The 17837-nt window shown below is 32.0% G+C and overlaps 1 protein-coding gene across 1 annotated transcript in view; it reads right to left on the bottom strand.

Annotated features, from left to right (window-relative positions):
* Positions 1-16932, bottom strand: part of cyr (cypher) — an 84394-nt gene extending 67462 nt beyond the window's left edge. The window contains exon 1 of the mRNA XM_088241095.1: positions 16887-16932. The gene's annotated coding sequence lies outside the window, so the exon portion shown is untranslated. The remainder of the gene's footprint in view (positions 1-16886) is intronic.
* Positions 16933-17837: the final 905 nt, after the last annotated feature.

The raw sequence follows: 17837 nt of genomic DNA, 5'->3' as shown, positions 1-17837 counted from the left end.
TTCTCAAAAAGATCTACGTCTCAGTTGAAATATCTAATCTTGGTATTTTTAACAATATTACACTATTTAGAGTTCGTCTAAATGTTTGTAAACAAAGAGTATATTTTACCCTCTAGGGAGTTATTAAGATTAACGGACGACAACAGAGATGGAGACACAACATAAAATTAAAAAAATGAAGAATTGAAGAAATACAGATGTCCAAACATAGGCAGAATGGTAAATGTAACACAGTGAGTAAAGTGGCCAATGACAGGTTATAATAATATATAAGCTTTAAATACCTAGACTTCCATATTTCTTTATCTGTTGTGGTAAGTTAAATAAACATCTAAATATTGTTTTTGGGTGTATAAAACACATTGCATATATTGACAAATAAATGGAAAAATATACTTTAGAAATTATTTTTGTATCTTGTTCCTTATTTACGAGGGCCCGCAGTTAAATTATTCGTAGGGCGGGGGGCGGTTCTATGACCCCCTGGCTAACACCTCAGTATATCGTTATACCAGAAATGGGTCATTATCCATGGCTAAAAATCGATTATTCTTAAAGAATTTAAATCGATCCAATTTAATGGCTTCGTATACTAATGACGACCTACAAGTATGTAGATCCGACCAAGTTAACTAAATTGGGCCAACATATTAAAATTGTTACACCATCTCAGCGTGAGATAAAGGAAAAATATGGATATGTTTTGTATGACCCTTATTTTTTGATAGGTGTAATTAAGTATACATGTTTAGGTACTTTTATTACAAAAAAAGCATTGATTTTTTGATTTCAAAGCTTTATTTCATCCGTTATCGGGCGGAGAAAGAATATGTAGATGAATTTCTGTTTGTTTTTTTAATATTTTTTATGAGAGTTGCATTTTTTTACCTTGTTATTTATATACGGGGATGTTATATTTAATTTACTTCAGTGAAAAACTTTATTCATTTAATATGGTTATATGTAATATGTAAGGATCGGATGGGATGTTCCGGCTGTGGCCTGTTTTCAAAGCTTCTCCGCATTTGCTCTAGTGACAAGGAAACCACAGAAAACTCGTCAGGAGAAGGCGGACTGCTGGCACTCGTCAACAAACCTTTCGATCTACTTGAAGAGTGTTCGGCATTTGGTGTCCTGCTATCATTGATACCTTTTATTGCCTTAACTTTATCTATCATTGTATAATGTTACCTCTCTTGACAAGTCCTTATGACTGATTACTACATGAACATTGTGTAAAACCTCATTTAGAATTTTGCATCGCGCCTCCACTTCGACACATCCTACGTACAACTGTGTAACTGAAAAAAGTAAATTTTACTTGGCTGAACCAAATCACTTGGTGATTTAGTTCGGATGAATCTCACCCACATGATAAAGGTTTCAGCTCTTTTACTTCACAAAAGTCAACAGATGGAAGAGTTGAGGAAATGTGGATGTTCAAACATAGGCAGAATGGTAAATGTTACACAGCGTGTAAAGTGGCCACTTAAACCAGCCAATGACAGGCCATAAGCTCTGTAAATGCCTAGACTTCCATATGCCCTTCTCAAAAATGTTGTCCCTCTCTGTTGCAACAAATTAAGAAAACCATCGTGTTTGATTTCACGTAAAGTGATACATAAAGCTAAGTGTAAACGCATGCAAAAAATAAAAACCAAGAAACTAATCACTCTCTGGGGGATAAAGAAGATTTCAAATAGGGCCTCAGTAGTCCTGATACATAAAGCTAAGTGTAAACGCATGCAAAAAATAAAAACCAAGAAACTAATCACTCTCTGGGGGATAAAGAAGATTTCAAATAGGGCCTCAGTAGTCCTTCTAATTGACTTGAAGAGATTACCTTGTAAAAAGTAGCACTATAAAAAATATTTGAATATAATTAAATAGTTTATCGGGACAAAATATGTTTCAATACTTTGTTTGTGTGTATATTTTATTGAATAAAGACTCAAGACCAAGAAAAAAACTAAATAATAAAAGGGATTTTTTCTCTTTCTGCTTTCACGTGGACAATGGTCGAGTCCTGGGACGAAACAATTTTGTATTGTCTACTTGTACTTGTTGGTACTGAGTGGAACGTGTCCCCGCGTAAAAAGAGGTTCCGGTGTTAACAAATCTGTAGAAAAATACAAAGACGGTTAAATTATTTTTTAAAAAGTTCATGTTTAGCGTATTCGTGATTCTCGGGACTATAATATAAAGACCGTCCGGCGCTCCTTCTCTTAATATGAAGCCATTATTCAGTAGATTACATGGCGGCCGCGGTAGGTCATTATTCCAGCTCTGACACGGGGGTCAAGGACTGCCATTACTGACGTCACAATCCCGCTATCAAACTGTCCAACCTGAGGCAACATCATAATATGTTATATGTTAGACTAGGCTGTATAATGATATATGTTAGACCAGGCTGTATCGTAATCATCTCCCGTAAATTCCGGTAATGAGAAATGGGTTGCGGTTTGTCACGGTTATGCATGCATAATTTGCTACTGGTAATGGTGTAATGTAAACGAGTTAGGATTTTTAATAATTATTTTATTTGATTTTATTAGGTAATTCAACAAAAATACATACTAGAAAACATGCAATTTGAAAGCATTCGTCGATAAAATTTTACATGCATATATATCTTCAATTATAGAATTACACAAAATAGATTTATACATTAAGTTGTAATACATATTTTTTTAATTATTTTTTTTATACAGGATACAATGCAATAAAAATAAGTTGTACGTGTGTACTTATTGAATAAGATTAATTCCTAAGAGATTATTCGCAAAAGCTGAGAGAGTATCTTGAAAAATGTCAATTTTATTGTTTCGGCATATATTATATTCCCGACACATGCGGGCCATAGGTGTGTGGTATGTAGCATTATTTGAAAACAGAGGCAGTTTAAATATTTCCCGATGTCTGAGTGTTCTCAATCCCGCATTTATTTGTATTTTATTAAGGAGGTTAGTATCTACTTTGTAGTTTAATATTTTATACAGAAATTTTATATCGAAAACAACGCGGCGTTTTATCAGAGAATTAAAATGAAAAAGAGTTAGAAGTTGCTCGTAATTTGAATTTGAACGTGGGTTAGGAATTTGGAACTTATACAAAAGGTACTTTAAGAACTTGTTTTGAACAGATTCTATTGAATTTATATGATTTTGGTATTGCGGACTCCATACGCACGAGGCATACTCAAGATTACTGCGAATCAAACTCACATATAGACATATGACAGTTTCCGGTTTTTTAAAGGGTTTGGTTACTCTCTTTAGGAACCCCAGTAGCTTAAGTGACTTACGAGTTATGTAATCTATATAATGTTTAAAATTTAATTTTGTGCCAAAATAAACCCCGAAATCCTTAATAATGTTAACCCTACTTAATGGTTTGTCACCAAGAGAGTAGTCAAAAATTATTAGGTTAATTTTACGAGTAAAACTGATAGAGTAGCACTTTTTAATGTTCAATTGCATATCGCTTTTATGGCACCAACTCAATAAAGTTTGCAAATTAGTCTGCAATTTAACACAATTCTCCACTTTATCAGTTTTATTATATACTCGTATTTTAAGATCATCAGCGTACAAGTACATAAATAAAAATAAGGTAGATTAATCGAAAGAAATAATCAAATGACTGGTATTTTTTTAATTCGGAATATTTTTCATGTATTTCATCATCATCGTCATCATTTCCTTTGTGCATAGGGCACAGCATTCGTACACCAATCGCAGCGTATCTTGATATTTTTTTTGTTACAAAAAGATAAAATGATCAGTCTTACACTTCAGGTACCAGTCCAGGGACTATTAAATATTCTTGTGTGAAAACACTGTTTAAATAAATATTTCAAATTAACCATGTCGGAAATCGAACCTGAGACCTCTTGCTTGGTAGGCAAACGCGCTGACCATTACACCACGAGGCCGACGAATTTATTTATTGTTTTTAACCCGTAAAAATCCACACTTTCTAAATAATAAAAAAGGATTTAATATATTATTAATTTTTAAACTTTGTGGTCAAAGATTTTACTAAATGTTATTTAATATTTGTATAAAACCACTTACCGAATTTTCTGTGTCTACCGGTTTCGATGTGTAAACGTCTCTCCGTCAGGGCACCAATTAAACTACATGTTTGAATTAAACTGCATATAACCGCCGTTTTGCATGTTGGTTTAATTGGTGTCCTGACAAAGAGACAGGTACGTCTCGAAACCGTTAGACATAGAAAAGTCGGTAAATGGTTATATACAAATATTCAACAACATTTTGTAAGGATTTAATAAATTACAGTTTAATGATTAACAAAATAAATTATTTAAAAAAAAGATTGTAGTAGATAAAAAAACATTACCATATTATTATGTAACTATATTACTTAATAATAATATATCAATTCAAGAATCCACCCTTAAAGGGTATTTTCACAAGTCGGAAGTAACGTTAAAAATAAAATCTATGTTTAGAGCAGATTTTACGATTCCAATGATATGACTATCAATGTTTTCAAAACGAGATTTCAATTATAATTTTCGAATCTAAAAATGAGAACAAACAAAACGGCTCTCAGTTGGCATCACGTCATTTTGACGTCACGCGTTATGACCGCCGACAGCACTTCTAATAAACGTTGCTTACAAGTTTGGTGCCAAAACGTCATCCGTGCTGTTTGTCCCACAGGGCGCGTAACATTTCGTTTAACTGGTAATTCAAAATATGCGTGTATTATAAACCTTTTAATAAATTTATTTGACGCGCGACGCACGAAAAAAAATTTGATACGAGCACCCCAAATCAAATTTTAAATAAAATAAGATATTAAATCACAGCCAAAATAATAACATATCTCAGAAAATATAAAAAAGTACCATTGCAGTCGTAATTTTTTACTTGTTGAAAAATAAAAAAATCATAAAAAGATCCCATTGCTTCCGTGGATTTGGACGATACGAACGAAATGGGCCAAATGGGAATCGATTCTGGAACTTCACAGCGTGAAATGTGTCTTATTTACTATGAACGAATTAATTACGCTTGTTTTCTAGTTAGGCTCCACTACGCTAGGTACTGTAGGTACACAATACAATAAAGAATGATTTGATTTAGTACCTAATTAGTTCCCTATTGCAATTTGATGCACCTGCTTATTAGCGCGATAATTAAACCGTTTTACCATTTCCCGTTGTGAAGACTAGCTGTGGGAAGAGTTTACCATTGTTATAGTGCGTCTACACCAGAGTTCAATTTTAAAAAATACCTTTTCAAATGTATTATGTAGGTACAGAAGATGACGTTTTTTTTTATTTATTTCTCAAGTTAACTTATATTACAATTAGTATATAAACCAGAGTTGCCGACTCGTCACGAGCAAATGTCGCTAAACAGAGGTTCAAAAGTCGCTAGAAGTCGCTAAATCTTAAGATGTATGACGGAGGGGCGGTGGCGAAGGCAGGGAGGGGGATTGGTGATAGGAGGGGAGGGGGCAAGGTTTTTTGGCGGCAGTTTTAGTAATTAAAAAATAAATATGTTTGGGTTTTTATTTAATAGAAATTAAACAGATTAAAGTTGGTAATGTCATAAGTAAAGGAAATTCGATAAAAAAAATATTTTCGGTGCTACTGATAAAAAAATATTGAGTAGTAAATGATTATTACCTTAATATTAATAAGAAAAATATTTAATTATGATAAATAACTCTAAATTAAAAAAAAACAGACCCTATATTATAAAAAATAAAAGAATTTGAGATGAATAAGTCACTCAGATACCAACATAATATTAAAATTCCTAAATTCCACCCTAGTCATGGTCAAAATAGCTTTGTCTTTAAAGGTGTAAAAAATTATAATAATCTTCCCAATCAATTAAAAACTATCAAAAATAATATATCAATAAATAAATTCAAAGTAAATCTAAAGAAATTTTTTGAACACGTGTAAAAACTACATTAAATTTTAATTAGTATGAATGTATTATTGTTTTCGGTTTTTTTTTAATATATCCTAATTTTTTTTTTTTATGTACTCGTATTTAAAATTATATAAACTCTTATAAATAAACAACTACTACAACAGTGTAAGCCACTCTCAAGGCACAAGAGTTCGTTTGGAGAGTTACAGTGATAACATTTACTAGATGGGTGTAGATATGTATAGAATTTAAAAAAAAACGGTACCTTTTTTGAAATTTATAAATAAAAAAATAAATTTTAAAAAATTGTTTTTCCAATTTAAAAAAAAATACGGAACGCTATTATTATGCAAAATAGTGAAAGAGCGTCTCCATAGCCTTGTGCATTATCAAAAAGTTATAAATACATAATATGTTTTAATACCAGTGTAAAATAAAACAAAAGTTGTTTTTGTTAAAAGTAAGTAATGTCACACAATATCATATTGTTATAAGTAATTACATGTCATATTAGTGACAAAAATATTTAATTTTAATGGAATAAACTTGAAATGTTTGTCTTCCCATTCCTTTCTGTATTTTAGGGAGAAAAATTTCTTCATCACAAGTGATTCCATTTTTACTTTAACTATTGACAGCTCGCTTAAAAAAAAACTTAATCTAGCGACAAAGTCGCTGAATTGGCAACACTGATAGAAACTAATATTTATCCTTACTTTCATCATCATCATTCCCTTTCCGCACCTAAAGGTGGTAAGGTTCAATTCCCAGTGAGAACACAAAAAAGTGATTTTTCTCAAGCCTGGGTTTTCTGTACTGTAATTCACCAATGTGATTGGGCTTCCTGGCCCGATTATATAATCATAAATCAATAATTAAGTGGAAAACATTAATAATGTCGTAGCTTTGGTAACGAGTTACATAAAAAAAGAGTTTTGTTAGGAATGGTTTGTCTTCGTCGCAACTTGCATAAATAAACAAAAAAAAAGTGTCAAATGTTTTTTGTATTAAAAAATGTTTTTGTAAAAAACATTTTTATAAATATATTTACTGATTAAAAAAACACTTATCATGGGTCCTGTGAATAGTTATGATTTTCACTATTTCAATGGGTTTTCTGATTTTTTTTGTCAGCTCTTTTTAAATATTTCTTCTCCTTCTCTAAATTGTTCTTCATCTCTGTTGCAATCACAGCTCCCTAGGGAATTGTATCCAGTCCTTGGCTACAAAAATTTGGACAAACTCAAAATATTGTAGATAAATCCACCTGGCCCAAGGAGAAATATAGAAATTGAAAAGAAATTTTCAGGCGTTGCCTAGTATGTAGGTGAAATAATTTAATCAGATGAATCTCACCTGCATAAATAAAGGTTTCAGCTCTTTGACTTCATAAACATCAACAAATGAAAGAATTGAAGGAATGTAGATGTTCAAATATGGGCAGAATGGTGAGTGTTACGCAGTGTGTAAAGTGGCCACTTAAACCAGCCAATAACAGATCATAAGCCCTGTAGATGTCTAAACTTCCATGTTTCCTTTTCTAAATTGTTCTTTATCTCTGTTGTAATATGTTTCTTTTTAATAATTAGTAACAAAATTTTAAAATCACTGTTCATCTAAAATAATGTAGTAGGATTACTTTTTTTTTAAAGTTCCACCTTTTGTAAAAAGGTATCTAATTATGTAAAGATAAATACTTTTACTTTAAAAGTAATATGTCTCTTTTTTCTTGATTCCCATGTTAGCAAATACTTTTTTGAAAGCGTCCTCAAGGCCAAAATATTTTTGGAAAATCAAGAACGCATGCAATAAATGCAAATAAATCAGTAATAAATCATTATTTATCATTAATTTCATTATTTCGTCAAATCTCAATGATAATGTGGTTGTGTAAAGGCCCCTTTATGCGACAAGACAATGAAACCATCAAACATCAAACATCAAACTGCGGCGTGAGGACTATGGTGCGCAGTGCGCGGTGCGCAGTCGTCGTGCAGGTGATCGTATAATGTATAAACAGGTATAAATAGGTATACTGGAAACATAGTGTAATCAGTGCCAGCTTCAGGAATCACTTTATCGATTACAGTAAAACGGTAGCTTATGTTAGGTTTTTGTTATTTTCATTGTGCATTTTGTAATATAAATAATATAGATGTACATACATTAATTATAAACATAAATACGTAGTGTTGAAACCTGTCAGAATATTTGGTTAATTATCTCTATTTATTAAGTTAGTCTTCTTTGTTTGTTCTCAAATGTAAAATATTGAAAAATAGTATATTGTTAGTCTCCACGGCACGGGTAACTCCAGTGAGGTTACATTATTTTTATTATTAATTATAGTTTGTAAGAGAAAAAACATGAATAAATAAATAAATATATTTAAAATTAATTTTAAAAGAATATATTCTTGAGAAGTTTTGATAAAAAAATGTACTATTATTAAAAGTTTATATTACTTCTTAAGATGTTATGAACTAACTTAATAAAGCATAAATAAATATTTCACTACTTTAATAACGATAATTAGCATCGATGCTATGTCATCCTGGAATAAATTTTTTACTATTTTATATATTAAGTTATTATTCACAATATAATTTTGTAAGTAACTATGTAGTTTTTTAAAACCAGTAAATTAGTTAGTGAAAACATTTTAAAAAATATTTATATGCAACAGAGAAGATTATTTAAGAAAAGGAAAATGGAAGGGTATTTACAAAAACAACGACCTGTCATTGCCTGATTTAAGTGGCCACTTTACACACTGCGTAACATTCAACATCTGCGTAACATTCAATCATGCCATCTGTTCGTTTTCGTGAAGGTAAAGAAGAACTGAAACCTTTGTTGATGCGGGTGAGATTCATCTGAATAAATGATTACACCTTCGTACTCAGCATCGTCTTCTCTAAAGTGTTTATCGCTGTTGTAATTAAATTTTAAATTTTTTATATTTTATTTTATTTTTTTCATAAAAACAAATTACATTATAGAATGTATACAATGGTTTCATTATGTTGGAAGAAATATATATATATAAAATATATCTCAATTAAATTATGAGGATAATTTTTTTATAACATAATAATATTTATGCTAAGTACTTGTTTTCGTGAATCAGTGTTATTATTGTACATGTTAGTGAGGGAGAGTAAATATATATTATGTGAGGGTGTGTGTTATATGTGTATGGGTGTGTGAGTATTGTAGGTATGTGGAAATGTGCTGTGAATGTAAGTGGACTTAAAACAATGATTACAAAAAATTATCTGTTTTAAAAAAATAATAATAATGAGGAATCCTATCCACCACCTTATCGATCGATATAAAATTGATAAGTACGCGATTATATATTAATCTTAATAACACCCCAGGGGGTTAAATTTAGTCTACAAAATATTTTATAAACTCAAAATATTGGTGAAAAAAATAACAGTTTATATTTTATTTGTTGCTTTAATCTATGAACAATTAAGTGTGCTCTTGAACAAAGGGTAGACAAAGACATAATTTCAGACTCTAGATGGCCCATAATGTGGAGATCTCAAGGTGACCCTGGTTCATTCAACTCTCTCGAAGATATTATAATGGGCAACCAGGCGTTAGAGGAAGAGGGAAAATGGACTTTAATTGACACAAAATCTATGGAATCTGACTCCCGGAATGATCGCGGAACTGGTGGCCGGGAGCTATTTAGTTGAGGATCACAGCGGAGGAAAGCAGCGAACTTGACCAGTACCTAACGAGTACGTCACGCGTTTTGATTTATGACTTACCGTGTATTTGTAATTCCGTTATTCGGCGGCCTCCGTGGTGTAGTGGTCAAGACGCTTGACTCACGCACGGAAGGTTCCGGGTTCGATTCCCGGTGAGAACACAAAAATTAAAAAAAATGTGATTTTTCTCAAGCCTGGTTGTTCTGTAATGTAATTCACCACTGTAATTGGGCCCCCTGGCCTGTTGTGGTGCAAAAAAAAAAATGAAATGAAAAAAAAAAAAAAATGAAATGAAATGAAATTAAATTAATATAAAAATTAATTCATTTGAAGTAAACCGCAATATTTAAAAAAAAATCGAATTATTTATTTACAATTTTATAGTTTACTTTGGCAGACGCAAGCGACACGTAGTGCTTTTGACTTGTATTATAAAATTGGTTGAAATGTTGCGAGTGAATGCTAAATCTGAGAACACGTCCTAAGGTTGATCCATTTTTTTTCTTAGATTCTGCCCTCACACATGTGAACATTAAAATTTTGTCAAAAACGTACAATAGAAATTATACATTTGCATCAGTATTTAAAAATAAAAAACGAAAAATAAAGATTTTTAATCTACCAACTTTTTCATGTAATGTGGAAATTATGTCATCTTTAAATTAAGTCACAATAAACATGGCATCTTTAAATTATTGCAAACTATTTTACTTTGGTATGCCGTATTTCTATGAGTACCAATGTACCTACCTAAGTTTAGTCTGAATAATTTCAGGAGGCAAATTCTGCCGGTCAAAATATAATTTAATTTATTTACATCTAATGTTCACTTCCAAAGGCGGCTTCATCATTATAAGGCGGCCTCCGTGGTTTTAGTGGTTAAGACACTTGACTTAAGCACGAAAGGTTCCGGGTTCGATTCCCGGTGAGAACGCAAAAAATTAAATAGATTTTTCCCAAGCCTGGGTGTTCTGTGTTGTAATTCACCACTGTTATTGGGTCTCCTGGCCTATTGTGGTGCAAAAAAATACATTAAAAAATGTTATAAAAATTATCCCTGGACTAGTACCTGAAGCGTAAGACTGACTATCTTACCTTCATGTAACAAAAAAAATATCAAGATTCGCTGCGGTTGGTGTACCAATGCAGTGTCCTATGCACCATTAGGTGCGGGAAGAGAATGATGATAATGAATGTTCATTTATATTATTTTTCAATCACTCGATTTTGAAAGAACAGCGTTTTAAAATCGTATGATTTCGTTCTTTATTTTCAGACTGCAAACTTGACCGAGGATCGGGAGGAATGGAAGCGTATCATACACCCGATGAAGACCTGAGGACACCTCGAGGCACAGCATTGAGCAAGACGATGAAGAAGAACTTACTTGTGAGAGGGGGAGGAGTGAATCTGATACAAGATTTTTTGCCCAGAATTCTGTTGAGATTTATGACCAATTTCTTGTTTAGTATTCTGATTCGTGAGTGTGAGTGTGCGCAGTAGGTACTCGGTGCAAGAATGCGGAAGAAGCCAGGAAGCGTTGCCAGGAAGAAGATGGTGAGAACAGAGTGAAGTATATGTTATATATAAGTACGTACGGGGTACATTATTTCGATCGTCTAGTTTTTTATTGAGATAGTATAAAAAAATGCTATAGTATGTAATGAATGCAGTTTATATATTTATCATTGGGAAACATTTCAAAAGCTGATTTTCCGAAGTATATATAATCCAAATATACTGAAAGAGGCCAGTTTGTATGTTCCCGATAATTATAATAGAGCGAGATCTCATGCACTGTTTTTCACACCCAGAAGCCGTACAAATGAACGTTGTTATGCAGAAAATACAGAAAGAAAAGAGTGAATAATCAAATCTACACAACAGTTGGAGTGTTTTTGACCTTGATAAATGATAAACAATGAATAAATTAGTTGTTTTCAATATTCAATATCAACTAGAATCTAATTATGTATTTGACCGGTTTAAATGATTTTTAAAGTACCGTCAGATTTTTCTAGCGCTGTGGGGGTTTTCTGCAAATTTAGAAATGTCGTTTTTGCTATCGACACTATTCAGAAGGTGGTTATTACCGTTGTTTGTATGAAAGCGGTCTGGTTGTTTTTAGCAAAACATATAATTGACCATACTGCATCCGAAAACACCAATATTTCATTTTTCCAAAATTGTGGACTTGCTGCTTTCTGCATAACTACGTTCAAACGCTAGTCAGAATTCACCCATTATTAGGGCAATTCAATTGTTGAATACGACTAATGCGGATAATATGGATCTATTTTTCTGTACATATCGGCAGTTTAGCAGCTATCTGCTTTCTATTCATTAATTTCTAACTTATTTTTACAGTCCGCATTACGTGATGGGTTAAACAGCTCGCAAAGTAATGCAGACAATAACTGTCAAATAAATAAATGAATATAGTTACAAAATGTCACGAAAAACTTCTACATTATCCTCTTTGAGCCTGAGAGGGTATTTTACCATCTCCTTGTGAATCCTGATTAGCTTATAGGTCCCGCTAAATCGCATTTAAGTTTAAAAATCTATTTCACAATCTCTAATTTTCACAAAAAAAATGTATATCTCATTTAAATTGTCGTTAAAGTTAACTAGGGGTATTTCCACTGTTTAAAGCACATTTAAAATGGCGTCGCCCACGTTATCGTTATGACAGATCTGCTCAAATTTTTATAGCGTTGAAAACCGTTTATAATCGAAATAATTAGGTGAGAATCCAAGATTTTATGTTAAATTAAGTTAGTATCATATTAACAAAATACAATTTAACTCGTTAAGAGCTTGTACTATATAGAAGAATAAGGAAATGTTACTCGTATCTTTATACGATTTCGTAACCTAGCCGAGTTGTATTCCGAGTTTTGACAGTTAACAGCTATCAGTAAACAACTTATAATATACCCTCCTGGTAAATTTGTTCATTGCATATGCATACTGACATATTTGACTCAAATAAACTAAACTCAAGAAAAACTATGGTTATTGTTATATTTACTAAGAAATTTGAAAAACTAAAGAGAAAATGCTAAAACAGAAAAATAATATCTATTCAAACTAAAGTGAACTGCGAAATAAATACTATAGATACATGAATCTAAACACCATAAAAAGTAACTTTAATTAAACGTAGTTATGCAGAAAGCAGTCAGTCTACAATTTTGAAAAATGAGATATTTGATTTGATTGATGTTATCGTGTACTGTAATGTCAATTCTCTGTTCTGCTAAAAACAGCCAGACAGTATTCGTACAAAAAACTGTAATAATCACCTTCTGAAAATAGTGTCGACTACAAAAACGGCATTTTTCAATTTGCAAAAAATACCCACAGCACTATAAAAACCTGCCGGTACTTTATGAATCATTAAAACTGGTCAAATACATAATAAGATTCTTGTTTGTAATCTAAAAAAACTACTGGATTCATTATTGTTTATCATTTGTCAAAGTCAAAAACATTCCAACTGTTGTGTAGATTTGATAATATACTCTTTTCATTTAGGTGCCATTATCTCAGTTTAACTTTTCTATGGCTGGCTGCTTTCTGCATAACAACGTTCAATTATTGATTCTTATTTTTGATAACATATAAAATACTGCGATTTATCTAAAATTCAAAAATATTAACAAATTTAAACGCAATATTATGGTAACTGAAGAATGAGGGATCTGTTTGGTATGCGTGGAAATATAGATTTTAAAAGAAGCGCTATTTTTTACAACAAATGCATAGATTTTTACAGCCCTGGCTTTCCGCGAATGTGTTGCTAAACGAATGAAAATGAAAATTTGATTTATTAAGTTATTATTATTTTAAAGGTGAAATCGGTTGTTTGCAAATATAATTTAAATCGGGAAGTTAACTTACATTTTGTAAATTAGGATTTACAAGGATATGGTAAGGTTATAGTTTTTATCTAAGGACATATTACTCGCATAAATATGTGGTGCCAATCAATGAACGTGTGAAGTTTTGTGATGCAACCGCCATCCAGATACTTAGCGGAATATTTTCTCTACCTTGATATCATTTTAAACTGAGCATTATTCTCTTTCATTCTGTAAATAACATAATTATCTGCACCGTGACTTTTTTCCATAGAGAAATGTCTTCACAGTTTCACATACGACGGATAGTAAAAGTATTTTGGATAAAAAGAAAGTTCCCAGCCATTGTGATCGTGTGATTGCTTCTTTACTCGAACTAACTTTTAACATTCGGAATCGAGTAATTGAGTTTTCCTCGTGTCCGGGTGGAATAAGGAACACAGTTTTGCGAGTGAAATAGAACCAGAATCCTAGTCGAGTGCTTTCTACTCGATGGCTACTTTATCATTATTCCATTCCCGCATCTAATGGCGTACATTGGTATCTATGTCACCGCCAAATAGTTGAATTAGCCATTTATTAGGGAAACTAGGCTGTTCGTTGAACGAATTAAGATAGCTCAACGTTCAACAGGTAAGCTAGTTGAAAACTTGTTCTTTGAAAACGGCCGAAACAAAAGCAAACGAGTTAGGTTAGGATAGGAGTCCGAACTGTAAGTAGGGTTGCAGTGAGTTACATCTTGCTGGAGGATGCGATTCTATAAAATGCTGCAAACGCCCAGTTGCATTCCATCGGCATCACTACTGACAAGTCCAACTCGTAAGCGTCCACGTCGCGAAACCTGGGCAATGGGATCACACTCATAGCGGTGTGATCACAACAGATAACAAGAGGATGAAAGGCGAGTTTTTGGCGCCTCAAAACCAAAACCAACCAACTAAGGGAAGGTAGCCCCGACAGAAAAATCCACCAGAGAATGCAACGGGAAACCACTCTGGTCATCTTTTCCCAGGAACCACTACGGCGAGTACATCAATTAGCAGTCGTCCTAGCTGCGAAATATAAAAGTAGAGCAGAACAGATACATATGCTTTCACTGTAGTGATCGCCAACGTCGGGGGGACCTGGCAAGGCACTAGAGGAAGAAGAAGGTTCGGTTAAAATATAACCAAAAAAAATTATCTTAAGTTGAGTTAAGGATATTAAGTAAAAATATTTTTTTTCTTTATAATTAATTTGACCAAATCAATTGTAACCTAACCTAACTTCACATAACAACATGAATCAAATGATAAAACAATTATTATTGTGGTATAAACATTACAGAGGCTATGTGACGTTCAGCCCTTTTGTTAAACGCTGCTTTAAACATTTTGACTAAGCGTCTGTTAGCCATTCGATTGAGACGGCATTTAGTAAATATCCTAGCCGCACAGGTGAGTGGCTGATTGAACTATTTGGCGCCGATATCTACATCAGTAAGGTGATCAGTTTTACGCTTCAGGTGCCAGTTCAGAGATTGAAATATTTTAGTATAAAAATACCTTTTCAAATAAATATTTCATGCCAACCAGGTCGTTTAAGTCAGGTGAAACACCCGAAAAAGGAAATCGAGTAATGGTAAGTTCACCTCAAGGTTATTAAGAGCTCATGTCTTCAATATATAAGGTTCCAATATTCGGTTTATTTTTATTATTTTATTATTTTTTTTTATTTTAATTTTCAGATAATTCGTTAAATTTCGCAAATAACTATATCTGGGTTGAATTTAGGACGTCAACTTGCATTTTGTCATCCACATGGGAAGTAATGTAAACGGTGAAATTTACTGTATCGGTTAATACAGAGCGCCTCTTCAGAAAACCATGCTGAAAACTAAATTTTATCATTTTTTTTTTTTTTTTTTTTATTTAATATAATCATACAATGCATATACATTATACTCCCAGGAGTTATTAGAACTCATTCCGGGACTGAGGAAAATATAACAATTTTATAAAGTACATGATATAAAGAGTTACAAGAGACATCGCATTTCTGGCTAATCTTAAACCAGTTCATACAAATAGAAATTTGAAGATCAACCAGATCAGATTAATTTCAATAGAGATATGCCAGTTTAAAGTGTAACAATTATACAATTAAAAATATACATCCTAACTACAAACAAACATCTTACCTTAAAAGAAAAATCTAACAATTATACAAAAAGTACATCATTTAAAGATCAACCAGAAATGGACCAGTTTAATGTATAACAATTATAACAAAATACATAATATGATAGACTAATAAATTTATACTACAATATACAATTATAAAATATACAATATACATCCTAACCAAAAAGTACATAGTATGAAGAACAAACAAGAAAAATACTATTTTATCCTACAAATATGCAATTATAAAATAAAAAAAACATACATCCTAGCTAAAAAGCATTAAACATCAGATATAGAGAAACCTTAAATAAAACAAACCATTAAAAAGCAAGCAATCAAAAAGAAGGAAAACAAACACAATTTCTTATAAATAGAAACAGTAAAACATCAAATTAATATCCAGTCAAAAATAACCTTTATATTTGTTTTCTATAAAAAGGTTTAGGAAGAAATTCTTAAGGGCCACGCTTTGCACTTTACGAATTTTGTTTTCTTTAATTTTACTTGGTAGCTTGTTATAGAGAGTTCGAGAGATATTCTCCAAAGACTTTTTTCCAAACTTCGTTGAATTAAATTTCGGTATATGTAGATTTCTTGAGCTACGCGTATTGTGGCTATGTATCTCGTTATTAAGGGGGTGTTTTAAATTTGTAAGAGCTGAGAAATTTAAAATGTTTAGTATGGTGCTGGTGATATCATGCATAGGTATGACTTTAAAGGGAAGTATTTTGGTTTGCCTGTATATATCTTTTACATGTGTATCCCAAGGCAGACCGAAAATACTCCTCAAAGCTCTGTTTTGGAGAACCTGGATCTCTGAGATCAGTTTTTGTGTTGCAAAACCCCAAATACATGATAGATAAATCAAGTGTGAGTGAATCAAAGCATAATAAATTGAAAGTAGAATAGGTTTAGGAAGTAAACCCCTAAGTCTATACAGAACTCCAGTTACAGGTACAATCTTGGATTTTACGTGGTCATAAACCAAGAGCTCAAATCATTTCTAAAAGAATCGACATGGGACGGTAATTTCGAGTATTATTCTTAATTGAGTATTATTAAAAATTGGTACTATTACTGCTTCGTTAATTTTTTAGGGAAGGTGTTTTTTGTTAATTGATCTAAAAAAAATAATAGTCAAGGGTAGAATAATTTAATAAAAAAATATGAATATGATAAAAAGAATAAAAAAATAAATAATCTTACCAGTTTGGGATTGTATTATGTGTCCTTGGTTCACAAAGCCAGTTGCCTGAAAAAAAAAAAACAGAATTAATAAAAGATAATAAATCACTTTTGCTTTTCTAACAACATATTAAGTAGTTAAATTAGCGTAGAACTACAAATTATTTTTTAATTTTATTTATTCATATATATGTACATTACAAAATGAAATATCTTAATTCGTACATATAAAAATAATAAAGTGAAAAGGTAAAATTAGGTATATATAAAAATGACACAGAATGATATGTTAAAAAAGTAAGAGAATTTTGTATCGAAAAACTCCCTTAAAAAAATGTCAATGTCTAAAGTAATATTGTTCAACATAGAGCTAGCCCTTCCAATAGACATAACCATTAGCACGTTGGTCCTGCATATTGGAATGTGAAACAGTCTATGCTGACGCTGTCTAAGGTAACTATCCGGAACATAAACACTAATGTTCCGCCTATATTTCAAGGTTGTCAATAATAGCGGGCAACAATAGAAAGAAATGCGTACTTCAATACACATTCCTTCTGGTCTTCAAGCAAGCATACCCTGGAGGAACTCAGAGATATAAAGCCATGGATAATATCCGCTCTTTCTTATGTAGGGAAACCGAAGAAATTTATTCTGAACCCTCTCTACCATAAGAGAGTACTTCAACTCACATGGTCCCCAAATCATCGAGCCACTCTCGAGTCTACTACGCACCAACGAGTTATAAAGAATTCTCAGTACTCGTGTATTACCAAAAACCCTGAAAGGGAAACTCAGAAAAATTAATTATCGCTAGCGGGAGAAGGACAATGTATTTTTCTATAGATTGTAATGAATTAATGTAATGTGCAAAGCGGTGTCAGTTATCGTTTACAAACTCTACTAGAGAAGATGGACTCAGATTATTTTTTTTGTTTTAAAAGATTTACAAACAAAATCCATTTTAAACAT

The sequence above is a fragment of the Micrasema longulum genome, unplaced genomic scaffold (genome assembly GCF_059751315.1).
Source record: "Micrasema longulum isolate JH-2025_06_02 unplaced genomic scaffold, ASM5975131v1 h1tg002747l, whole genome shotgun sequence".
Classification (NCBI taxonomy): domain Eukaryota; kingdom Metazoa; phylum Arthropoda; class Insecta; order Trichoptera; family Brachycentridae; genus Micrasema; species Micrasema longulum.
This window is presented reverse-complemented; position numbering and strand designations above follow the sequence as displayed.